We start from the raw sequence: 26,211 nt of genomic DNA, 5'->3' as shown, positions 1-26,211 counted from the left end.
GCCCTGGGGCTGGCCGCCAATCAACAAATGGCTGTCTGGAGGTTCTCCAGGGGGCAGGAGGTTGGAGAGGAGCGAGCAGCGGGTGGGGAGGGCCTCAAAGGAGGGGGCGGAGCGGAGGTGGGAAGAGGTGGAGCACTCACTGGGCAAAAAAAGTCCGTGCCTGTGCCTGCATTTGTTTGGGTCATCTGAGATTGTCAGCTTTCTGGCTTCCATGCAGTTAGCTCCTGTTGGAATTAACTCCCTACACCTTACAACACTATACTGGACATACAATATTAATAAAATATTACAGGCAGCTCCCACGTCCTTCATAAATACATTTGAGATTGAGCTGGTTGAATACTGTGGTAATGGGGACTGTATAAGTGCCTTAGATAACTCCTACAGTAGAGCTCTGCGAAGGGAAGACATGTAGAAAACAAGCACTACTTCTATTAAGTAACCCCTTTATCCTTTAAGGTCATCTTTAACTAAGATACAAGCTTTGATGCCTTGTCTATCGTCTTCGGCCATAACATTGTCTTTTTGTCCCACTGCCCCTACGTGTGAATGCTCTCCCAGATTTGATCTGCTAGACCACTCCACCCCTCCTCAGTTCTGCCAGAGATGAAGCAAAAATTAATTGTTTTTTCTTTCTTTTTTTTAAGAAAAGTAAAATTCTTAATAGAAGCACCATGCTGTGCTCATGGCTAAGTTGACTATGCGGTTGTATTGCTGTAACTTTCTCTTTTGCACCACTTCTCTCCTTGGCCCATCATGAGCAATCTGGGGTAGGGTTTATGACAGGGAAGGTGGCTATAGGTGTTTGGAGGAGCACAGAGGTCCTGGTGAGTGGGCCTACATGCCTCTGGTGAGCCAGAACCTTGTTAACCAGCGCAAGACAGAAGAAGATGGCTGCAGCAGCTCAGGGGAGCCTGTTCGTTCATTAAAGCTCCCAGTACACTTCTGGAATCTGACACAGACAGTTTTATAGACCTTAGAGACAGAAAAGCTCTATTATTTAGGTCAGCTACTAGTCCATCCCTACTACTCTAGCTGGGCCGAACTGTCCTTAGGGTATTCACTAGTGCTGTGTCCAGTCCAGTGCTGAGTTTTTGAAATGACAAAGCTTTTACCACTTCCCTAGGGGAGACTAAACACCAAAGTCTAAAACATCTAGTTAGCTCTTTGCTGAATTTCATCCCCTTATGCCTAGTTTCTACTCCCTTGTGCCTCCCTAAATAATTTGTCTCCCTCCTTGGTGGCTGAAGGACAGACATCAATTATCATTCTCTGGGACCACTCTGCAGTGTTCAACATTGTTGACTATGAGGTACTGCTGTCCTGCCTGAGAGAGGTGGCAGAGTCCAGGGGAACATACTAAAACAGTTTTAATTCATGGAGGGATGTAGCCAAAAGGTAGTGATGGGAAACTGCACCTTTGTCACTAGACTACTTAATTGTGGAGTCCCACAAGGACCAATTCTCTCTCCTGTCTTATTCAGCATCCACATGCAGCCACCAGATAAACGGGTTAGAGGCTGTGCAATAAGCCAACAATTTGCAGATGGCACATGGCTCTATTTACCCTTCACTAATGCCAGTGGTTCACTATCACCTAGATGGCCCAGTGCTGGATGAGATCAGTTCATGGCTGAAGAACAGCCAGTTGAAGCTGAAACCTAGCCACAAGTCAGTGATGCTAGTGGCAGAGGAAACCCTGTAAGGCATTTGCAGCTGTGGTGCAGTCTCCTCTGGTTGAAGGTGTCAGTTCAACTGCACCTGTATTTCCGCAAAATGTGTGATTTTCCCAATTTAAGTTTTCAGTTAGAAGATACCACTAGTCTTAAAGTGGAAATTATAGTCCAAACAGTTTATGCCCTCCTTCAGATATCAATTACATCAGCTAAAACCGATGTACCTGCCAAAAAAAAAAATCCTTAATATTCCTGGTGTCCTCAGACCAATGTTAATGTGAAATTAGGTATGCACCTAGAAATACTAATATCTGCATGCACAGTGGGTGCATTCTTCCTTGAAATCAAGCTAACACAGCTGCTACTCTGAAACCTGTATTTCCGCAGTGTGGATCATCAAGGGCAGCCATTCTCAGGCTTCCAACTCCCCAGCTGTTGCCTTTCCTGGATGGAAGATCTGTGTGTCTCCCTTTTGACTGGGGTATTTCCAGGCTGCACAGTTCCCTGGCATCACAATATTATTCCCAGGACAGGCAGGTTGCCCAAGGATACCATCTTGCTTTTTCTTTAGAGACAGTTAATCGTGTAATAGCTACAGCTGTAAGGTGCCACACAGCACTTCCTATGCAAGCCTATTTTATTCTTAAGGTAAAAGTGTTACTGAAAAAAATACCTTAAAATAGGGGTTCTCAAACTGGGGGTCGGGTGCGAGGTTATTACGTGGGGGGCGTGAGCTGTCAGCATCCACCCCAAACCCCGCTTTTCCTCCAGCATTTATATTGGTGTTAAATATATAAACAAGTGTTTTTAATTTATAAGGGGGGTTGCACTCAGAGGCTTGCTATGTGAAAGGGGTCACCAGTACAATAGTTTGAAAACCACTGCCTTAAAACAATAAAAGAACCTATACACATGCTAATAAGCTTACCAGAGAATCCCGCAACCCTAACATGGGCTCTGACAGGAGCAGTCATTCAGCACCCCAGCTAATGGGTTTCCTTTGTGGTCACAATTCATCACAACTTCAGCTCAGAAAAGCACACTCATATCATGTTTAGTCCACCCTTTATACAGTTGAGGGGTCTTTGATCTGGAGTTTTCAGGGGCAGAAATAGGTCATTTGTATTCCCTTCACCCGCAAGGTATTTCCTAGGAAATCCACTTTACGTGCACTGTCCCCAAAAGTCCTTTGAAGTTCCTAGAAAAGTTACATACAGTCCTACAATAACACATAAACAATTGCATTTTCAATATAACGTGCCCCAAAAGAATTAATCCTTATTCAATAAAGTTTATCTTAATTCCATATGGTTTGTCCAGGTTATTACATTGCTTGGATAAGATCAGCCCATGGATGAAGAACAGCTGGTTGAAGCTGAAATGGAGTCCGATGGGGGTGATGCTGGTTACGGAGAAAAGCCTTGTGCGGAGTTTGCTGCTGTATTGCAGTCTCCTCTGGTTGACGGCACATACCCACAATTGGTAAATTCAGTCCGTAATTCAGGAGAATGCTGAGCTCTTACATAACAAACATCTGTCAGCAGCACTCTGTACTGTCTCTGGTTGGGTAGGGCACTCTGTCCCATCCTGATGGACAATGACCTGGCCTGATTTATATACACATGCATCCCTTCTCATTTGGACTACAAGAATGTGATAGACCTGGGCATGAAGCCATCTCCTTGTGAAACTCTTCTAGTACAGAACTCTGCAGCACATCTCCTCAGCAACACTGGCTACCACAAGCACATAAGCCGTGTCCTCTCTCTGCACTAGCTTTCCAAAGAATAGTTAGTTATGGGTCAAAGTCTTGCTTGTTATCATAAAGGCACTCAATATACGTAAAAGAGCCTGAAGCTCCAGGATGAAGACAGAGGTCAACACTCTGCTGTTCTGGCCTAATAGAGCCATCACTGCAAGCATAAACTAATCCATGGAAGAGACAGTTTTCTCAGAGGCCAGTCCAAGACTGTGGAATGAGCTCCTTCAGGAACGAATTATCACTACAAAACTCAGACCTTTATTCCAAGTCCAAAATGCATTTCTTTGAGCTGTCTTCTATCATATAAACACAGAGCAGCATGGACATATTACTTACTAAAAAAAAAAAGAAAAGAAAATACTTGAACAAAAATTTTAATTGTATACACAGCTTTCCTCCTGGGGAGAGGGTGAGAGAGAGAATTAACTGTATGTGACAAGTGCTAGTCACGTTGTTTTGCGCATTCCTGGAAGGTATTTATACTACTGTGGGGAATGTGGTATAAATACCTGTCTGGAATATTCTAGAAATACATACTATTGGTAATTAGCATGTCCTAGCCCCCTCTTTTCCTTAGGCAGTACATAGGGCTTGTCAGCAGGGGTAAATTTAGCAGCAGAACTGTACCAGTATAAGTAGATCAGTATAGCTCCCCTTGGGGATACATAGTTTGGAATAATCCACATAGGGAGTTATGCCAGTATAGTTTTGTTGGTAAACTTCCTCCTGTAGCCCACTATGTGCAGCATAAATTAGTCCTTAATCAGTTTGTTGCTTTCTTGCTTCCACTCCACTGACAAGTGTAGCTTTCCAAGTTTGGCAGTTTCCTAGAGAATCTTAAATTCATGCTTCTCTTCAGTCCATTAGGTTCTTCCCTGCGTTGTGATCACTGCAATCTGTAAATTCATCAGTAGCATTTCTACAGTCAGAATTTTGCCCAGCAAAGCCATTACTCTGATTTTTAAAACGAGTGTGGTTGCATTTTGCTGGCTGTTTATGGGATCAAGAATCTTGAAGTACAAATTTGTGGATCCAAAGGCAAAGTGGATTTGCACTAAATAAGCAGCCAAACAGAGCAGCCTTTGAATCCTTCCTGGAATGTCAAAGAGAATGCAGCAGGCAAAACCTTTTTTCCCCACTTTGTATTTTTTTAAACTATAAACAAATGTAGTCAAATGCTAAAATCCCCGCCCCAGCTCACCTCTGCTCCGCCTCCTCCCCGAGCACGCCACCGCTTCTCCCGCCTCCCAGGCTTGCGGCACCAATCAGCTGTTTGGCGCGCAAGCCTGGGAGGGAGAGAAGCAGAGCGGGGCTGTGTGCTCAGGGGAGGAGGCGGAGCAGAGATGAGCTGGGGCGGAGAGCGGTTCTCCTGTGTGCCGCCCCCCCCCCCCCCGTTTCTTGCTGCAGGCAGCCCTCCCCGCCCCAGCTCACCTCCGCTCCACCGCCTCCCCAGAGCGTGCTTTTGGCCGCCCCCAACCACTTGGTGCCCTAGGCGACCGCCTAGTTTGCCTAGTGTTTGCACCGGCCCTGCCTGTTCTTGATGTAGGATCTTTTGGATGATACTGAAATTTTGACTGAGAACTTTCTCAACTCTTTAATAAAGAGGCAGAGTGTTCTGAATCTAAAACACACTGCTTTTCTCCCCAGTGGTTTCCCTGATGTCATAAACCTACTAGCACTTCAGTCATCAATAGACTCTTCCAGGAAAAAAACACAATAGATGAGCCCTGAATTTCTTATGTTAAAAATTAAAAGGGGAAAAAAGTCTTATACCTTTTAGGCCTACTGTATCTGTAATAAAGAAGGGGAAAAGGGCATAAACCCAGTTTTTCCCCCCTTCAGATGGCCTCTTCCCAACTACCCTACTCTCTGCCCCACTGAAATTGTTCTAATCCAGGGATGGGCAAACTTTTTGGCCCGAGGGCCACATCTACGTATGGAAATTGTATGGCGGGCCACGGCTGCTCACAAAATTGGGGGTTGGGGTGTGGAAAGGGGTGAGGGCTCTGGCTGGGGGTACGGGCTTTGGGGTGGGTCTGGGGATGAGGGGTTGGGGGTGCAGGAGGGTGCCCCAGGCTGGGACCAAGGGGTTTGGAAGGCAGGAGGGGGATCAGAGCTGGGACAGGGGTTGGGGTACGGGAGGGGGTTAGGGGTGCAGGCTCCAGGCGGCGCTTATCTCAAGCAGCTCCCAGAAGCAGTGGCATGTCTCTGCTCCGGCTCCTACACGGAGGCATGGCCAGGCAGCTCTGTGTGCTGTCCTGTCTGCAGGTGCTGCTCCTGCAGCTCCCATTGGTCGTGGTTCCCGGCCAATGGGAGCTGTGGGGCCGTGCTTGGGGCGGTGGCAGTGTACAGAGTCTCCTGGTTGCCCCTATGTGTAGGAGCCGGGGGGGGACCGGGACATGCCACTGCTTCCAGGAGCTGCACAGAGCAGCGCAAGCCCCCAACTCTGCTCCCCGGGGAGAACTCGGGGGCCAGATTAAAACGTCTGGAGGGCCGGATGCAGCCCTCGGGCCATAGTTTGCCCACCCCTGTCATAATCTGACCCCATCTCTGACTTTTGGTTGCTTCCCTGTAGATGGGGCAGTGGGATGTAAGAGTTGGTTGCTGCTAGTTATAGAATGATCTTTCACTGGGCTGTGGGTGAGGGAATGGCCTAAATGTGCAGATCGGATTTCAGCATCTGAAATTCATGTTGGTATTAATGAGAATCTGCAGGTAAACCTGCAGCAGACAGTTCGACTCCCATCCAGGGAAGTCTCCTGAGAACACTGTTCTAAAGATAGGACTCAGGTTTACTTGCAGTTTTATTCATAGTTCATGGAGATAAATAATTCAGCACAAGTTATCGATTTTATGTCCATTTGTCCTTAGTTCCTGATTTCATCTGAGCTCCATCTTTGCAAGGAAAGTGTGAGCTGCAGCAATGAGCTAATGTTACTTTAGGGCACAAGAAGGGAAGGGTACAGTCTCCCTGACAATGAACATTGGCACCCAGAAAATGTATGTATGTATGTATGTATTGTGATACAACATGGCCAGAAGGCAGCAGGAGAGTGATATAGGAGAGATATGTAAGTCCCAGAATGAGGGGACTTATTCCCTGTAGAGGGAAAAAAGGTTTCTATAGATTAATTAAAAGCACCTGAAGACAATTAGAGCACCTGAAGCTAGTCACCTGCTTCAATCAGCTAGGGGAAGGAGTTGAAGTAGAGGAGAGTTTGGAGAAGTACCATGGCTGGCTAGAAGACCAAGACCCTAGTAAAGAGACACCTGGCTTGTGCAGAGAGAGAGGGCAGGAAGCCCCACAAGCTGAAGAGCAGGAGAGGGAAGTAGCTCAGGGGAAGGAAGCACTAGTTCAAGTGGTTTACCACTATCCCTAGGGCCCCTGGGCTGGGACCTGGAGTAGAGGGCGGGCCTGGGTCCCTCCCTCTCCACTACCCTTCTCTGGGTTACTAGTGGGACAGTAGATACCCTAATTCAGGAGCAGGAAACTGCCCTGAACCACCCCTTCTCCCTCTCCCCACCCCCCAGAAGAGGAAACGCAGGACCTATCATAATCGTACTGGCAATTTGCCACAGTATGTATGTTGAACTCATGTCTTTGCCAGTTCTAGCCCAGTATGCACCGCTAGGGAGAACTGATCTGTAACTGACTAAGGTGATTTACAATTTATCTGAGTGCCTATTTGTGGGACCTGTACTTTATCCTTCCATAATGGAAATGTACCTGGAAAGAACAGCACTCTGGGAGTTATGGTTGCCTCCCTGCAGCCACTTTATGTGGCTGAGACTGCTGATAACTTCTTTAGAAGTTATTGCAAATGGTCTCTGTAGCTCCTCTCTTTTTCACAAGTCTTTTTAATCACATTGAAACTTCTATCTGTTCTGAGAGCAGCATGCACTAAGTACAGGGTGCTGCTAGGATCCATGTGAAAACTATGTGTGATAAGTTCAGTGATGTGGGCTCTGCAGTTTGAGAGGATATCAATAAACTATTCAATTCTGAGAATACAAGAGAAAATGTCCACAGTGAGTGAAACTCAGGCATTGCAGACATGGCCATTTCAAGCACTGTTATACTGAGGAGAGAATGGGAGGAAGACAGCCAGATATTGGTCAAAATCAGACCATTTTGTACATAAGTGAAACCCTGCTCCTTATATAAATGTTTTTACTAGATCACTCAGCCGCAGAAAGAGCAGTATCTTCAGAGTATTGTTAATGGTCCCTTCAAGCTTTACTCTGCCCAGCTAGCTCCCCATTATTAGTCTGTCTGTCTGATAGTCCCCTGTTGTGGTTTTGTCAGCACTGTCCTAGTGGTCTTCCTGAAGAGCAGCATGGCATTTGTTATCTGTATAAATAACAAGGCATCTTGCAAATCAGGGACACTGAAATGAAGCTCCTCTTCATAAGGATGTCAGCAGCCCTTTTGACTCTGTTGTTCAAGCCCTGGGGATATAAAGAGCTGAAAGCACCATGTCCCAGGAATCTGATCCTTCCCAAGGCAGCTGATGACTGTTACAAGAGCTTGACCAGCTGGTTTCAAAGCAAGGGATGAGGTCTGAGAGGGTTAAACCATTTCTAAGAAAAAGAGAGCTGTTCTGTGTTGGGGCAGAATTATAACACCTCATCTCTTTCAGTTTTCACGGGGTCACTCACTTTGTCTGACTCGGTTCCATTTCTTTATTATTTCTATTTCTAGTCTGTCTTGGGCCTTCTTTCTGCCTTTCCTTTTCTCTCTGTCTTTCTGAGATACATAAAAGGTCTAATATTCCTCTTCCTGAAGGATGTCCCTGTGTGCATGAGTACTAATGCTGACAGAAGCAGACAAAGCAGCAGAACCAGGAAGAAAAGGAGTACTTGTGGCACCTAAGATGCCACAAGTATTCCTTTTCTTTTTGCAGATACAGACTAACACGGCTGCTACTCTGGAACCAGGAAGGACATCTTTGCGGGGATCACACTCTCCCTCTTCAGTGGTATTTGAGTGTCTCTTCCAAACAGGATTTTGGAGAAATGGTTCTTAAGGTCTAGTGATATTAAAAAGCCTCAGGACTGTGATCACTAATCCCTCCCCACTCTGTGTTGCATCATCCATCTCTCTGCTGCATCACTTTCCTCCCTAATGCCATGGAGTTTTGTGCTGCTGTCTGGTGTGAAGTTCCTATTGCTGTTCTCACCATGTGGTGCTTTCCTTTAATCTCCCCTTTCTTGTTCCTTCCTGTCCTTCACTCATTGCTAATATTTGCTACCCTTTTCCAGCTTTGCTTCATAATCCTCTTTATCCCCTTCCATTGAGACTTCTTAGAAGTCATCTGCCTTCATTTTCCCTAAAGCTTTTATGAGTTGCTTAGTTAAATTAGGATCACCCTTTTTAAAACCTTCTGTTCTGGGACAAAAGTGGAACCAGCATATTGGCACAGAAAATTGGGTTTGGGGGATTATTTAAGATAGAAGCTGGAGGGAAGTTAATGACAGGTGCTGATGATCACATGGGTCAGACAAAGATACTTCTAGTAACTCCTTATCTGGGAAAAAATAAGAACAGAAATTACAGCTGTAGTAGGGCCAGTTTGAGATCACATTGGTAAATCTGGAGAAAGTAAGAGGGTATCAGTTTACAGAGTTTAAAAGTAGGTACATAGCCAAAAGTTAAAATGTTATGAATCTGCATATTGATGTGAGAAACTTAAAAGCCAAAATAGGTAAATTAGAATGCCTAGCTATAAGGAGGAGCTTGATGTGATGGAATGGCAAATCAATGGGACACTGTAATAGCTGGCTGGGCACTATTTGGAGAAGACAGAATAGGTTGTAAAGGATAGATGATAGGCAGGCCAAAGAGACAATTAAATCTGAAATAATTATACTAATGGATGACTTCAGCTAGCCACATATAAATGGGTCAAATGTCACAACGAGACCAAATTTACAAGCAATTTCTCAACAGTTTAAACAGTTGCTTCTTGGGACAATTAATGTCAGAGCAACCATGAAGAGAGGCTAGTCTCAGTTTAATCCTGAACTGAGAGGAGAGGTAGATACACTGGAGGGTAGGGATAGAATAGGTTGTAAAGGATAGATGATAGGCAGGCCAAAGAGACAATTAAATCTGAAATAATTATACTAATGGATGACTTCAGCTAGCCACATATAAATGGGTCAAATGTCACAACGAGACCAAATTTACAAGCAATTTCTCAACAGTTTAAACAGTTGCTTCTTGGGACAATTAATGTCAGAGCAACCATGAAGAGAGGCTAGTCTCAGTTTAATCCTGAACTGAGAGGAGAGGTAGATACACTGGAGGGTAGGGATAGGATACAGAGGGATCTAGACAAATTAGAGGATTGGGCCAAAAGAAATCTGATGAGGTTCAACAAGGACAAGTGCAGAGTCCTGCACTTAAGGTGGAAGAATTCCTTGCACCGCTACAGACTAGGGACCAAATGGCTAGGTAGCAGTTCTGCAGAAAAGGACCTAGGGGTTACAGTGGACGAAAAGCTGGATATGAGTCAACAGTGTGCCCTTGTTGCCAAGAAGGCCAATGGCATTTTGGGATGTATAAATAGGAGCTTTGCCAGCAGATCGAGGGCCATGATCGTTCCTCTCTATTCGACATTGGTGAGGTCTCATCTGGAGTACTTTATCCAGTTTTGGGCCCCACACAACACAAGGATGTGAAAAAATTGGAAAGCATCCTGCGGAGGGCAACAGAAATGATTAGGGGATTGGAACACGTGACTTATGAGGAGAGGCTGAAGGAACTGGGATTGTTTAGTCTGCAGAAGAGAAGAATGAGGGGGGATTTGATAGCTGCTTTCAACTACCTGAAAGGGGATTCCAAAGAGGATGGATCTAGACTGTTCTCAGTGGTAGCAGATGACAGAACGAGGGGTAATGGTCTCAAGTTGCAGTGGGGGAGGTTTATGTTGGATATTAGGAAAAACTTTTTTACTAGGAGGGTGGTGAAGCACTGGAATGTGTTGCCTAGGGAGGTGGTGGAATCTCCTTCCTTAGAAGTTTTTAAAGGTCAGGCTTGACAAAGCCCTGGCTGGGATGATTTAGTTGGGGATTGGTCCTGCTTTGAGCAGGGAGTTGGACTAGTTGACCTCCTGAGGTCCCTTCCAACCCTGATATTCTATTATTCTAAGTAACAGGAATTCATATGACATTTTGGGGTTCAACCTAGACCAATGAGAGAGATTTTGACATCCCTCACTGTACAACCCTGGATGTCTTAAATGCTCTGCTGCTGTGGCTTACAGCCTGGACACCAACAGCCAGCAGACAAACATGCAGTTCCCCAAGCATCTGTATGTTGTGCAGTGCTTGTTCAGCTCTCTGACTCCAGCAGCCAGCCTATAATGCAACAGCCCCATCCTCGTCTCCATCAGCCTTGGTTGCTGCTTGCAAGCTAACTCCAATACACAGTCCCAAATTTCCCTAACTTCATTCGCTGTGAAGTGTCCTGCCCTCTTCTGGAAACTCAGAGAAGTAATAAGGCGTGTTGCTCTTTTAAACAGAGAGAAGCACAATTAATTAATTAATTAAACTGGAGTTAACAAGCACTTCAACTGAAACACAGCACTGGGTTGGTTTAGATTAAAAGTAAAATGAGTTTAATCAACAAGGGTGAGGTGTTAAGTGAGTTCAGGTACAGGCGATAAAGACAAAAATAGTTTCAAGCAAATAAAAGTTAGAATATACTTTCTAATGGCTAAGGCTTAACAAACTACCACCTTGGCTCAAGGTAGCTTTCTTACCTGTCTTTCCAGCTATGGCTGACTTTCCGTCAGTCAGGACCTTCCACAGAAGTACAAGGTGCTGGTTTCCCTTGTCTTCCTAGGTAAAAGATGCCAAAATGGCTCTCTTTCCCCTTATATTTGTCAGAGTTCGTGGACCTTGTTTCAGGGGGCAAGATGACCTTGGGCTGTTCCTCCCCTGCTGATTTATAGGTAAATTAAGCTTCCATCGTTTTGATTCAACAATGCTCCTTTCTCTCTTGTCTGGGAGAAAATCTGTTTCTTTCTTTGTAGAGGAAAGCATAATATCAATAAGTATACATAACTTCTCATATAATGTTAATGCATACATTTCACAATTATATTAATTATTAGTATGTCACAGGCTTTCATAAAATATGTTATTGATACATTTTTATAATGCATGTAATATTATATACAATCAGGTGATTCAGTTGCTTATCATTTTGAGGTTCAGACCACTGCAAGAGGCTGTCTCCCCCACTCACTAGGTTGATGGCTTTGTTTGCTTTTTATGTAAATATACCTTCTTTATCTCTGCCTGACAACCAGCCTGGTCAGACATTCAGATTAAGGAATGTGTATTTAAGGCAAACTGGACCTATGCATTGCTTACCAAACACATTTTCAGAGCATAATTCTAGCGCGTATCTGTAACTGTACACACGACCTGAAAAAGAACTTTGTGTAAGCTTGAAAGCTTGTCTCTCTAACCAACAGAAGTTGGTCCAATAAAAGATATTACCTCACCCACCTTATCTCTCTGTACACACCTCGTGCATACATCACACAAGAATGTTAATGATCAGTGAGTTATTAGTTTTCCAATGATATGTTACATGCCACCATTTGTGTATATATCATGACAACAGTGTGTTAAGTGTAGTATGTCAGGCCTGACAAGAGTTGCTGACAGTCTAGTGAAACACCCATGGACCTCTGTGTCACAGTTGTCAACACCTAACTATAGCTGAGCCACAGAGAAATAGATGGCATGATATAATTAAGTTCAACAGTTCCTTGAGGTAGAAATGTCCCAAAAATTTGCACAGTGCCACAACACTTTAGATAGAAGTTTTAAAAAATGTGGAACCTCATCAAAAGTGAAGGAATTAAAATCCTTAGACTGCATAGAGAATGCCTAAGCAATCATACAAGGTCTCAGAAGATATGGAAAAAGAAAAGGAGTACTTGTGGCACCTTAGAGACTAACAAATTTATTAGAGCATAAGCTTTCGTGAGCTACAGCTCACTTCATCGGATGCATCGTAATGCATTCGATGAAGTGAGCTGTAGCTCACGAAAGCTTATGCTCTAATAAATTTGTTAGTCTCTAAGGTGCCACAAGTACTCCTTTTCTTTTTGCGAATACAGACTAACACGGCTGCTACTCTGAAATCAGAAGATATGGATATCCCTAAAGAAGAAAGGGAACAGAAGGGGGATGATGGTGGAGGGGAATAAAATGGTTAAATAGAAAGGTTCAGGAAGTTATTCAAGTCAAACAGGTATCCTTCAGAAAACCCGAATAAAGCCAATAAAATGGAGAAAAAATTACAGAAGGTAAAATGTAAAATGGAAATTAGGTGAGCTAAAAGGGTTTGTAAGAGCCTAATACATAAAAACAAGTACAAAATTATTTCAGTATATGAGACGGAGGGAGTGTATGAGATAGTCAGTAGGTCTGATCCTCCAGTAAGTAAAGGGGGCATTTAAAGAGAATGAAGATGTTACAGAGAAATTCAGTGATTTTTTGTTTTCATCACAGAGGATTCTTGGGAGATATCTGTCCTTGCTATTTCTTCTTTTAAAAGGTATTACATGCTGTCAGAGAAAGAGGTGTCAAAAGGCAGGGTTTTGGATTAGATGGATAGATTGCAGCACAACAGATCACAAGGTCTGGAGGGATTCATCCAAAAGTGCCAAGAAATAAGATACTAACAATAATAAACAAACTCATATTAAAATCAAGGGCTGTATTGGTTCAGTCCACACCAGTATGATGCACCAGCACTTCTTTGAGGCTGCTATCTTGTTCTCTAGAATCTCTGCTTTCATTTAGGAAAAAGAAGCCTCCAGCTGTTATGGTTGTGAAGAAAATCTCAAAAATGTGAATCTAACTGATACAAAGATTTCTACATACATCTGAAGAGAACTTGGAACAATAGCTTGGAGAGGTGTGAACTGCCCCATTCACAATATTGCCATCCCTCATGATTTTATTGAGACTTTCACAATATTTGATAAAAAGAAAAGGAGTGAGCTGTAGCTCACGAAAGCTTATGCTCAAATAAATTTATTAGTCTCTAGGGTGCCACAAGTACTCCTTTTCTTTTTGCAAATACAGACTAACACGGCTGCCACTCTGAAACCTGACAATATTTGATGTTTCCGTAATGTCCCACCTCCTGGAATCATTTTATTTCATGACAATCTCAGCTTTCATTTAAAATAGAAAGTAAGTTTTTAGCCCTCATGGTCTCAGAGAAAAGCTTGAAAATGTGACCTGGGTTAACCATAACCAGAAGGCAAATAAAAGGAATCCAGTCTTTTTGAAATCTTGTGAATTTTAAGTCACTCATTATTTTGGGGGGCCTGACTCCTGATTTCCCCCTCCGCCCAAGTAATAAGGAGCCAAGCCAAAAAGGTGTGGTGAGCTCATGGGGAGGTTCAAGCCCCATGAGGGGGGAGCCAAGCTGAAGGAGCCCAGAGAGCTGCACAATCATTTTGGACATGTATAAGCTCTACTGCGAGAAACTTCTCATTTTGATGACACACTTGGGGGGAGCTTATTTTGTGGCAGAGCATGGAAGAGTGCCATCACTGCCCCTCTTCCTCCAATCTATTTCTTGATTACAATAGGCAACTGTACTCTAGAAGACTAATGGATCTTAAGTGTGCCTGTCTTTAAAACAGGTTTCAGAGTAGCAGCCGTGTTAGTCTGTATTCGCAAAAAGAAAAGGAGTACTTGTGGCACCTTAGAGACTAACAAATTTATTAGAGCATAAGCTTTCGTGAGCTACAGCTCACTTCATCGGATGCCACAAGTACTCCTTTTCTTTTTGTCTTTAAAACAGGCTGTTGGGGTGATCCATGGAATTACAACACAGTGTGCCTTTCTTCAGTACCAAGAAAGCTAGGTAAAGGGATTGTTTTAAAATGGAGTAGGCTTCTGCGTATCCAACCGTGGGGTCAAACCACTTGGTCTGTGAACGTCTGGAATCTCTGAGAGCGGTGTCTGCTGGGGGCCACTCACTCCTCCGTCCGCCTTCCCTCACTTCATAAGGGTGTCAGGGAAACAAAAAGGGAATGGACCCCAACCACCACCCTTCAGGTCCTTCTGATTTAGAGGGTACAAAGAGAGTGGAACATACTCAGTGTCCTCAGTGCTTCCCTGGTTTGTTTTTGTTTTCTTCTGCCTGGCTTTGACAGCTATTTTTGTCTTTCGTTACATTGTCATTCAGCAAATTTTTCTTTTTAAAACTTTAAAAGGGAAAGGTGTGTCACAGGCATCACCTGACCCTGCAAAGGCAGAAGAGCTGCGTCAGACCCCTGGCTGATGGGGGAGGCTCTTCAAGCCCAGTTGAATAACAGGTACAATATAAGTTTCAGAGTAGCAGCCGTGTTAGTCTGTATTCGCAAAAAGAAAAGGAGTACTTGTGGCACCTTAGAGACTAACAAATTTATTAGAGCATAAGCTTTCGTGAGCTACAGCTCACTTCATCGGATGCATTTGGTGGAAAAAACAGAGGAGAGATTTATATACACACACACAGAGAACATGAAACAATGGGTTTATCATACACACTGTAAGGAGAGTGATCACTTAAGATAAGCCATCACCAACAGCAGGGGGGGGAAGGAGGAAAACCTTTCATAGTGACAAGCAGGTAGGCTAATTCCAGCAGTTAACAAGAATATCAGAGGAACAGTGGGGGGTGGGGTGGGAGGGAGAAATACCATGGGGAAATAGTTTTACTTTGTGTAATGACTCATCCATTCCCAGTCTCTATTCAAGCCTAAGTTAATTGTATCCAGTTTGCAAATTAATTCCAATTCAGCAGTCTCTCGTTGGAGTCTGTTTTTGAAGCTTTTTTGTTGAAGTATAGCCACTCTTAGGTCTGTGATCGAGTGACCAGAGAGATTGAAGTGTTCTCCAACTGGTTTTGAATGTTATAATTCTTGACGTCTGATTTGTGTCCATTCATTCTTTTACGTAGAGACTGTCCAGTTTGGCCAATGTACATGGCAGAGGGGCATTGCTGGCACATGATGGCATATATCACATTGGTAGATGCGCAGGTGAACGAGCCTCTGATAGTGTGGCTGATGTGATTAGGCCCTATGATGGTATCCCCTGAATAGATATGTGGACAGAGTTGGCAACGGGCTTTGTTGCAAGGATAGGTTCCTGGGTTAGTGGTTCTGTTGTGTGGTGTGTGGTTGCTGGTGAGTATTTGCTTCAGATTGGGGGGCTGTCTGTAAGCAAGGACTGGTCTGTCTCCCAAGATCTGAGAGAGCGATGGCTCGTCCTTCAGGATAGGTTGTAGATCCTTGATGATGCGTTGGAGGGGTTTTAGTTGGGGGCTGAAGGTGATGGCTAGTGGCGTTCTGTTGTTTTCTTTGTTGGGCCTGTCCTGTAGTAGGTGACTTCTGGGTACTCTTCTGGCTCTGTCAATCTGTTTCTTCACTTCAGCAGGTGGGTACTGTAGTTGTAGGAATGCATGATAGAGATCTTGTAGGTGTTTGTCTCTGTCTGAGGGGTTGGAGCAAATGCGGTTATATCGTAGCGCTTGGCTGTAGACAATGGATCGAGTGGTATGATCTGGATGAAAGCTAGAGGCATGTAGGTAGGAATAGCGGTCAGTAGGTTTCCGATATAGGGTGGTGTTTATGTGACCATCGCTTATTAGCACCGTAGTGTCCAGGAAGTGGATCTCTTGTGTGGACTGGTCCAGGCTGAGGTTGATGGTGGGATGGAAATTGTTGAAATCATGGTGGAATTCCTCAAGAGCTTCTTTTCCATGGGTCCAGATGATGAAGATGTCGCACAGACACACCCCTGGAGCCAGGACCTGGGGTATTCTATCTGCTACCCAAGATCCATAAACCTGGAAATCCTGGACGCCCCATCATCTCAGGCATTGGCACCCTGACAGCAGGATTGTCTGGCTATGTAGACTCCCTCCTCAGGCCCTTCGTTACCAGCACTCCCAGCTATCTTCGAGACACCACCGATTTCCTGAGGAAACTACAGTCCATTGGTGATCTTCCTAAAACACCATCCTAGCCACTATGGATGTAGAAGCCCTCTACACCAACATTCCACACAAAGATGGACTACAAGCCGTCAGGAACAGTATCCCCGATACTGTCACGGCTAACCTGGTGGCAGAACTTTGTGACTTTGTCCTGACCCATAACTATTTCACATTTGGTGACAATGTATACCTTCAAATCAGCGGCACTGCGATGGGTACCCGCATGGCCCCACAGTATGCCAACATTTTTATGGCTGACTTAGAACAACGCTTCCTCAGCTCTCGTTCCCTAATGCCCCTACTCTACTTGCGCTACATTGATGACATCTTCATCATCTGGACCCATGGAAAAGAAGCTCTTGAGGAATTCCACCATGATTTCAACAATTTCCATCCCACCATCAACCTCAGCCTGGACCAGTCCACACAAGAGATCCACTTCCTGGACACTACGGTGCTAATAAGCGATGGTCACATAAACACCACCCTATATCGGAAACCTACTGACCGCTATTCCTACCTACATGCCTCTAGCTTTCATCCAGATCATACCACTCGATCCATTGTCTACAGCCAAGCGCTACGATATAACCGCATTTGCTCCAACCCCTCAGACAGAGACAAACACCTACAAGATCTCTATCATGCATTCCTACAACTACAGTACCCACCTGCTGAAGTGAAGAAACAGATTGACAGAGCCAGAAGAGTACCCAGAAGTCACCTACTACAGGACAGGCCCAACAAAGAAAACAACAGAACGCCACTAGCCATCACCTTCAGCCCCCAACTAAAACCCCTCCAACGCATCATCAAGGATCTACAACCTATCCTGAAGGACGAGCCATCGCTCTCTCAGATCTTGGGAGACAGACCAGTCCTTGCTTACAGACAGCCCCCCAATCTGAAGCAAATACTCACCAGCAACCACACACCACACAACAGAACCACTAACCCAGGAACCTATCCTTGCAACAAAGCCCGTTGCCAACTCTGTCCACATATCTATTCAGGGGATACCATCATAGGGCCTAATCACATCAGCCACACTATCAGAGGCTCGTTCACCTGCGCATCTACCAATGTGATATATGCCATCATGTGCCAGCAATGCCCCTCTGCCATGTACATTGGCCAAACTGGACAGTCTCTACGTAAAAGAATGAATGGACACAAATCAGACGTCAAGAATTATAACATTCAAAAACCAGTTGGAGAACACTTCAATCTCTCTGGTCACTCGATCACAGACCTAAGAGTGGCTATACTTCAACAAAAAAGCTTCAAAAACAGACTCCAACGAGAGACTGCTGAATTGGAATTAATTTGCAAACTGGATACAATTAACTTAGGCTTGAATAGAGACTGGGAATGGATGAGTCATTACACAAAGTAAAACTATTTCCCCATGGTATTTCTCCCTCCCACCCCACCCCCCACTGTTCCTCTGATATTCTTGTTAACTGCTGGAATTAGCCTACCTGCTTGTCACTATGAAAGGTTTTCCTCCTTCCCCCCCCGCTGTTGGTGATGGCTTATCTTAAGTGATCACTCTCCTTACAGTGTGTATGATAAACCCATTGTTTCATGTTCTCTGTGTGTGTGTATATAAATCTCTCCTGTTTTTTCCACCAAATGCATCCGATGAAGTGAGCTGTAGCTCACGAAAGCTTATGCTCTAATAAATTTGTTAGTCTCTAAGGTGCCACAAGTACTCCTTTTCTAGGTACAATATAAGTCCCGCATCCACTTTGATTATCATACTTTACTGCTGTATGCCCAGTTTAAGTAGCATCCTTGTCTCCACTCTCATCTGGTCAACCAATTCCAATCTAAGGATCTGTGGGTAGTAAGAAGATATATACCTACATACAGAGAAGGTGGAAGTTGCCATGCAAACTGTAAGAGGCTAATTAATTAAGATGAGAAAAAAACGTTTGTAGTGATAATCAAGATGGCCCATTTAGACAGTTGACAAGAAGGTGTGAGGATACTTAACATGGGGAAATAGATTCAATATGTGTAATGACCCAGCCACTCCCAGTCTCTATACAAACCCAAGGTTTCAGAGTAGCAGACGTGTTAGTCTGTATTCGCAAAATGAAAAGGAGTACTTGTGACAACTTAGAAACTAACAAATTTATTAGAGCATAAGCTTTCGTGAGCTACAGCTCACTTCATCGGATGCATTTTCCACCAAATGCATCCAATGAAGTGAGCTGTAGCTCACGAAAGCTTATGCTCTAATAAATTTGTTAGTCTCTAAGGTGCCACAAGTACTCCTTTTCTTTTTGCGTATACAAACCCAAGTTAGTGGTATCTAGTTTGCATATTAATTCAGGCTCAGCAGTTTCTCATTGGAGTCTGTTTTTGAAGCTTTTCTGTATATATATCTTCTTACTATATGTTCCATTCTATGCATCCGATGAAGTGGGCTGTAGCCCACGAAAGTTTATGTTCTTATAAATTTGTTAGTCTCTAAGGTGCCATAGGCACTCCTGTTCTTTTTGCGGATACAGATTAGCACAGCAACTGCTACTCTGAAACCTCTCAAATTACAGTAGATTAACATGACACACCTTTCAATTGGCAAGGAATTTGAGGCTCAGTGTGTGACAAAGAACCAAAGTGAGAGACAAATTGTTCATGACAGGAACTTTAAATGAATGAATCCCATCACACTTTAAGTAAATAACTCTTTCTATATAGCCTCAGGTTCATAGTTTATTTCTGACATAACTTTTATTGTTGAAAACTAATTAGGGTACACTACATTTGTGTGGAACATAGGTAACTTTTTGGGACCAAAATGAGTGACATGCAAGAGGGATAGAACATGAAATGATAGAGACAAATAAGCATAGCTTCTGTTTAAAGGAAAATTGTGACTCTTAGAATTCCTTTAGCATGTTAACAAAATTGTGGATAAAGGAGAACTGATTGACATGGTTTATTTGGATCTTCAAAAAGCCTTTAACAAAAGCAAATAGAAGAGGCTGTTAAGGAAACTAAGGGCTAGTTTAAACTTAAAATTATACTGGTAAAACATCTGTCAGCAGTGTGATTTTTTTTTTGATCACATAGATATACCCATAAAAGGCCCAATGTAGAGACGGTTATACCAGTATAAAAGCATTACCAGTAAAGCTTGTTTTGGTTCTCAAACTGGAACAATATATCCCAGTATATACACTTTTATATCAGTATAACTGTGTCCATACTGGTGTGGGGGGAGGGGTAGATTGGAAGGGTTGCTGCTTTGTATATATCAGTGTAGTTAAAGTAATGAAACTTTCTAGTGTAGACAAGCCCTACGTTGTCATGGGGTGAGAGGTGAGGTGCTATCATGGATCAGAAATTGGCTAAAACGGAGAACAAAGAATTATGAATAAATAGTATATTTTCAACATGTCAAAAGGCTAACGGTTAGTTCTTCATGATAGTTCCCAACTAGGAATAGTGGTGTTTAGTATTATTAATTAGTTGGAAAAAGAGGTGAAGACTAAGATGGCAAAATTTGCAGAGCAAATGACAAAAAATTAGTCAGGTTTCAGAGTAGCAGCCGTATTAGTCTGTATTCGCAAAAAGAAAAGGAGTACTTGTGGCACCTTAGAGACTAACAAATTTATTTGAGCTGTAGCTCACGAAAGCTTATGCTCAAATAAATTTGTTAGTCGCTAAGGTGCCACAAGTACTCCTTTTCTTTTTGAAAATTAGTTAGGGTAGCCAAGACTGCGAGGAATGTCAGAGGGGCCTAACCAAGCTGAGCAAATGGAAGCAAAATGGCAGATGAATTTCATTGTTGACAAATGCAAAGTAACATTCATTGGAAGGAATAATCTGAAGTACTCTTATGTTACTAGGTTCCAAATTAAGTAATTATACAGTAAAAATACCGGGCTATCATTGTGGACACTTTTTAATGAAAACATCTGAATGGGGTAAATCAGCTACTTCTCTGTTGTCTAAATACAGGAACAAGGGGACACCCAATGAAATTGAAAAGCAACACATTTAAAACGGATAAAAAGATATATACTCTCTACCACTGGATAGCAGTGAGGGCAAGAACGATAAAACTGTACAGAAGATAAGGAGTTCATCAGTTTATGGGAGCCTGACTTGAGACACATTGGGTTGCAACTCTGAAGTCAGCTGGAGCTGAGTGTGCTCAGTATCTATCAGTCCTTGCTTACAGACAGCCCCCCAATCTGAAGCAAATACTCACCAGCAACCACACACCACACAACAGAACCACTAACCCAGGAACCTATCCTTGCAACAAAGCCCGTTGCCAACTCTGTCCACATATCTATTCAGGGGATACCATCATAGGGCCTAATCACATCAGCCACACTATCAGAGGCTCGTTCACCTGCGCATCTACCAATGTGATATATGCCATCATGTGCCAGCAATGCCCCTCTGCCATGTACATTGGCCAAACTGGACAGTCTCTACGTAAAAGAATGAATGGACACAAATCAGACGTCAAGAATTATAACATTCAAAAACCAGTTGGAGAACACTTCAATCTCTCTGGTCACTCGATCACAGACCTAAGAGTGGCTATACTTCAACAAAAAAGCTTCAAAAACAGACTCCAACGAGAGACTGCTGAATTGGAATTAATTTGCAAACTGGATACAATTAACTTAGGCTTGAATAGAGACTGGGAATGGATGAGTCATTACACAAAGTAAAACTTTCCCCATGGTATTTCTCCCTCCCACCCCACCCCCCACTGTTCCTCTGATATTCTTGTTAACTGCTGGAATTAGCCTACCTGCTTGTCACCATGAAAGGTTTTCCTCCTTCCCCCCCCTGCTGTTGGTGATGGCTTATCTTAAGTGATCACTCTCCTTACAGTTTTCAGAGTAGCAGCCGTGTTAGTCTGTATTCGCAAAAAGAAAAGGAGTACTTGTGGCACCTTAGAGACTAACAAATTTATTAGAGCATAAGCTTTCGTGAGCTACAGCATCCGATGAAGTGAGCTGTATCTCACGAAAGCTTATGCTCTAATAAATTTGTTAGTCTCTAAGGTGCCACAAGTACTCCTTTTCTCCTTACAGTGTGTATGATAAACCCATTGTTTCATGTTCTCTGTGTGTGTGTATATAAATCTCTCCTCTGTTTTTTCCACCAAATGCATCCGATGAAGTGAGCTGTAGCTCACGAAAGCTTATGCTCTAATAAATTTGTTAGTCTCTAAGGTGCCACAAGTACTCCTTTTCTTTTTGCGAATACAGACTAACACGGCTGCTACTCTGAAACCTCAGTATCTATGTCAGTCAGGCTCAAAATATCTCAGATTGGGTTCTCAGAAATTGATGGGAACCTCAAATCATAAGGCTCCTGTGAAAAATTACTGCAAGAACTTAGTAGTATTAAAAATAATTAGGCATTTACTTGGGTAAAAAGCAGTGTCACAATGTGCTGATGTACCATCCCCCAAGATATTTTGCAAGTCATGCAGTAAGTGGGACTGTTCCACAAAATGCAGGACAGAATGATAGCAACAGTCATATCATTGAAGGTGAAATCTGTGGGTCACTATGTCCATTCCATTAATTCTCACATGGGGTTTGTCTACTGAAAACTTCTTTCCTCAAATTAATTGATGGCCAGCTACTTTACAGTGGTTAGCACATTAGTAAAGGCTAATTTGGACACTCCACATGTTTTCACTTTATCCTATGTCAAGCCCTATTGGCAATCAACTTGAGGTTAAAAAAAAAAAAAGTCCAGTGCGGACATGCCCATAGTGGCAGAACCTCCTGTGAATCATCTTGTCCCTCCCCCACCAGCTGTCCCCACATGGAGTGGTTCCTGTGGGTCACCTCTTTGGCTTACCTGACAGAATCTTGGAGTAAGTGAGACAGCTGCAGTTTTACTTTGCAGGAGCTTCTCTGTGCCCTGGATGATTTTCTCAGCCCTTTACCTGTGCCTCTCCCATTCCTTCTAAGAGATGCTACAGCTCAAAGAGAAGTTATGGGCTTTGCTCACATATTATTGGGTGAGGTTCTGGGGCCTGTGTTATGCAGAAGGACAGACCAGATGATCAGAGTGGTCCCTTCTGGCCTTAAAATATTGAAATAGGCATTAAAAGCAGAGGCCTGTGGAAACAGGGAGTAAAGTGGGGTGCCACGAATAGTCATATCACCCATTCCTTCAGCACAGAGAGCCCTGAGGCAGTTAGGTTGCTAAAACCTACTGGAAGAAAAGAAGGGATCTGTGCAGTATCTACGTACAGTGAAACAGGGCTTCTCTGCTTTCAGAGGGGTAGCTGTGTTAATCTGCATCAGCAAAAACAATCAGGAGTCCTTGTGGCACCTTAGAGACTAACAGATTTATTTGGGCATAACACTGACCCACCACTTGATAAGGCAACTCCCATCTTTTCATGTGCTGGTATTTATACCTGCCTCTGTATTTTCCACTCCCTGCATCTTATGAAGGGTTTTAGCCCACGAAAGCTTATGTCCAAATACATTTGTTAGTCTCTAAGGTGCCACAAGGACTCCTCGTTGTTAGGGCTTCCCGGTGTAATGCACCTTGCCTGGTATGCATCTGGCAGCCCTGCCTGTGTTTCCACAGCCCAGATGCATTGTTACACATCCAGCTGGGCTGCAGGGACAGCTGCAGTTGCTGTTATGGACCGCCAGAGGTTGTTGTGGCAGCTGCTCTCCCAGGGAGCCATGTGGCCTCACTTCCCTCCTCCCCTGATCACAGCAGGAAGGACCAGGCGGTAGCAGTGGCAACAGCTACAAGGGAAAAGGTGAGGGATCTAGTACTGGTGCCAATCTCCCTAGCACCCTCCCTTCCTCCCAGCCAGCCTTCCAGCCTCAGCTTACCCCAGACAGCCTTCCGTCCACAGCTAACTACCAGCCACCCCGCTCTCAGCTTCCTCTGCACCTAGCTACCCCTGGACAGCACCCACCTAATCCAGCACTGCACACACGCTTCAGCAGTTCCAGTCTCTGTCATCCTTGGATACCTTCTAGGACTCTCTCATCCACCTCGAGACCCCCTCACACCATCCAGCACCCACCCGACCGCAACTTCCGACGTTCTCTGGAACTTACCTACACCTGTAGCCTGGTGTCTCCCCAGGACTCCATCCCACATGCCACACCTGCCATGATCTGTGCAGCTCTGTATCCTGCCCCTGCTGTTGCTTGGGGCAGGGTGTGTTGACGGTAAGCTGAAGTTTAGGGTCATATACAAATAATTTGTCAATATGACTAGAGAATCACATGCTTTGTTGCTCTATAGGCTACGCTCATTGCTTACACCAGGGGCACCTCCATCTCTCCATTCTCCCCCAAGCTCCCTGTGTGCCACCCTCTCTCCATTTTAGGGAATCCCTACAGCCCCCCCCCCCCACCTCCTGCATGTTGGAGGCTCTGTGTAGCTTCTCAGTTTCTCCTCCCCCTATGCCAGAGGCTCTGTATCTCTCTTTTTTGTAGAATCTAAAGGGTCGCACACTTCATTGCTTATATAAGATGACCTGTAGTTCCCTGTGTCTTCCACACCCCCACCACCATCCCCTTTTTCTCTCCCACATTCCTCTGGGATCCTGCTTTCTTCCTACTTTCTACTTCCTACTTTCTACTTCCTACTTTCTTCCTAGCAGGGAGAACTGGAGGTCCTGGTGATGTCAAGGAATTATGACGTGATTGGAATAACAGAGACTTGGTGGGATAACTCACATGACTGGAGTACAGTCATGGATGGTTATAAACTGTTCAGGAAGGACAGGCAGGGCAGAAAAGGTGGGGGAGTAGCACTGTATGTAAGGGAGCAGTATGACTGCTCAGAGCTCCGGTACGAAACTGTGGAAAAACCTGAGTGTCTCTGGATTAAGTTTAGAAGTGTGTGCAACAAGAGTGATGTCATGGTGGGAGTCTGCTATAGACCACCGGACCAGGGGGGTGAGGTGGATGAGGCTTTCTTCCGGCAACTCACGGAAGCTACTAGATCGCATGCCCTGATTCTCATGGGTGACTTTAATTTTCCTGATATCTGCTGGGAGAGCAATACAGCGGTGCATAGACAATCCAGGAAGTTTTTGGAAAGCGTAGGGGACAATTTCCTGGTGCAAGTGCTAGGGGAGCCAACTAGGGGGAGCGCTTTTCTTGACCTGCTGCTCACAAACCGGGTAGAATTAGTGGGGGAAGCAAAAGTGGATGGGAATCTGGGAGGCAGTGACCATGAGTTGGTTGAGTTCAGGATCCTGACGCAGGGAAGAAAGGTAAGCAGCAGGATACGGACCCTGGACTTCAGGAAAGCAGACTTTGACTCCCTCAGGGAACAGATGGCCAGGATCCCCTGGGGGACTAACATGAAAGGGAAGGGAGTCCAGGAGAGCTGGCTGTATTTCAAGGAATCCCTGTTGAGGTTACAGGGACAAACCATCCCGATGAGTCGAAAGAATAGTAAATATGGCAGGCGACCAGCTTGGCTTAATGGTGAAATCTTAGCGGATCTTAAACATAAAAAAGAAGCTTACAAGAAGTGGAAGGTTGGACATATGACCAGGGAAGAGTATAAAAATATTGCTCGGGCATGTAGGAAAGATATCAGGAGGGCCAAATCGCACCTGGAGCTGCAGCTAGCAAGAGATGTCAAGAGTAACAAGAAGGGTTTCTTCAGGTATGTTGGCAACAAGAAGAAAGCCAAGGAAAGTGTGGGCCCCTTACTGAATGAGGGAGGCAAGCTAGTGACAGAGGATGTGGAAAAAGCTAATGTACTCAATGCTTTTTTTGCCTCTGTTTTCACTAACAAGGTCAACTCCCAGACTGCTGTGCTGGGCATCACAAAATGGGGAAGAGATGGCCAGCCCTCTGTAGAGATAGAGGTGGTTAGGGACTATTTAGAAAAGCTGGACGTGCACAAGTCCATGGGGCCGGACGAATTGCATCCGAGAGTGCTGAGGGAATTGGCGGCTGTGATTGCAGAGCCCTTGGCCATTATCTTTGAAAACTCGTGGCGAACGGGGGAAGTCCCGGATGACTGGAAAAAGGCTAATGTAGTGCCCATCTTTAAAAAAGGGAAGAAGGAGGATCCTGGGAACTACAGGCCGGTCAGCCTCACCTCAGTCCCTGGAAAAATCATGGAGCAGGTCCTCAAAGAATCAATCCTGAAGCACTTAGAGGAGAGGAAAGTGATCAGGAACAGTCAGCATGGATTCACCAAGGGAAGGTCATGCCTGACTAATCTAATCGCCTTTTATGATGAGATTACTGGTTCTGTGGATGAAGGGAAAGCAGTGGATGTATTGTTTCTTGACTTTAGCAAAGCTTTTGACACGGTCTCCCACAGCATTCTTGTCAGCAAGTTAAGGAAGTATGGGCTGGATGAATGCACTATAAGGTGGGTAGAAAGCTGGCTAGATTGTCGGGCTCAACGGGTAGTGATCAATGGCTCCATGTCTAGTTGGCAGCCGGTGTCAAGTGGAGTGCCCCAGGGGTCGGTCCTGGGGCCCGTTTTGTTCAGTATCTTCATAAATGATCTGGAGGATGGTGTGGATTGCACTCTCAGCAAATTTGCGGATGATACTAAACTGGGAGGAGTGGTAGATACGCTGGAGGGGAGGGATAGGATACAGAAGGACCTAGACAAATTGGAGGATTGGGCCAAAAGAAATCTAATGAGGTTCAATAAGGATAAGTGCAGGGTCCTGCACTTAGGATGGAAGAATCCAATGCACCGCTACAGACTAGGGACCGAATGGCTCGGCAGCA

General features: G+C 44.4%; 1 protein-coding gene across 1 annotated transcript in view; it reads left to right on the top strand.

Moving 5' to 3' along the window:
* The window catches only part of MAP1A (microtubule associated protein 1A), a 113,874-nt gene that overhangs the window by 33,028 nt on the left and 54,635 nt on the right, over positions 1–26,211 (top strand). The gene's annotated exons all lie outside the window — the stretch shown is intronic.

The sequence above is a fragment of the Dermochelys coriacea genome, chromosome 10 (genome assembly GCF_009764565.3).
Source record: "Dermochelys coriacea isolate rDerCor1 chromosome 10, rDerCor1.pri.v4, whole genome shotgun sequence".
Lineage (NCBI taxonomy): Eukaryota > Metazoa > Chordata > Testudines > Dermochelyidae > Dermochelys > Dermochelys coriacea.
Note: the sequence above shows the minus strand (reverse complement) of the source record. Positions and strands in the feature narration are given on the sequence as shown.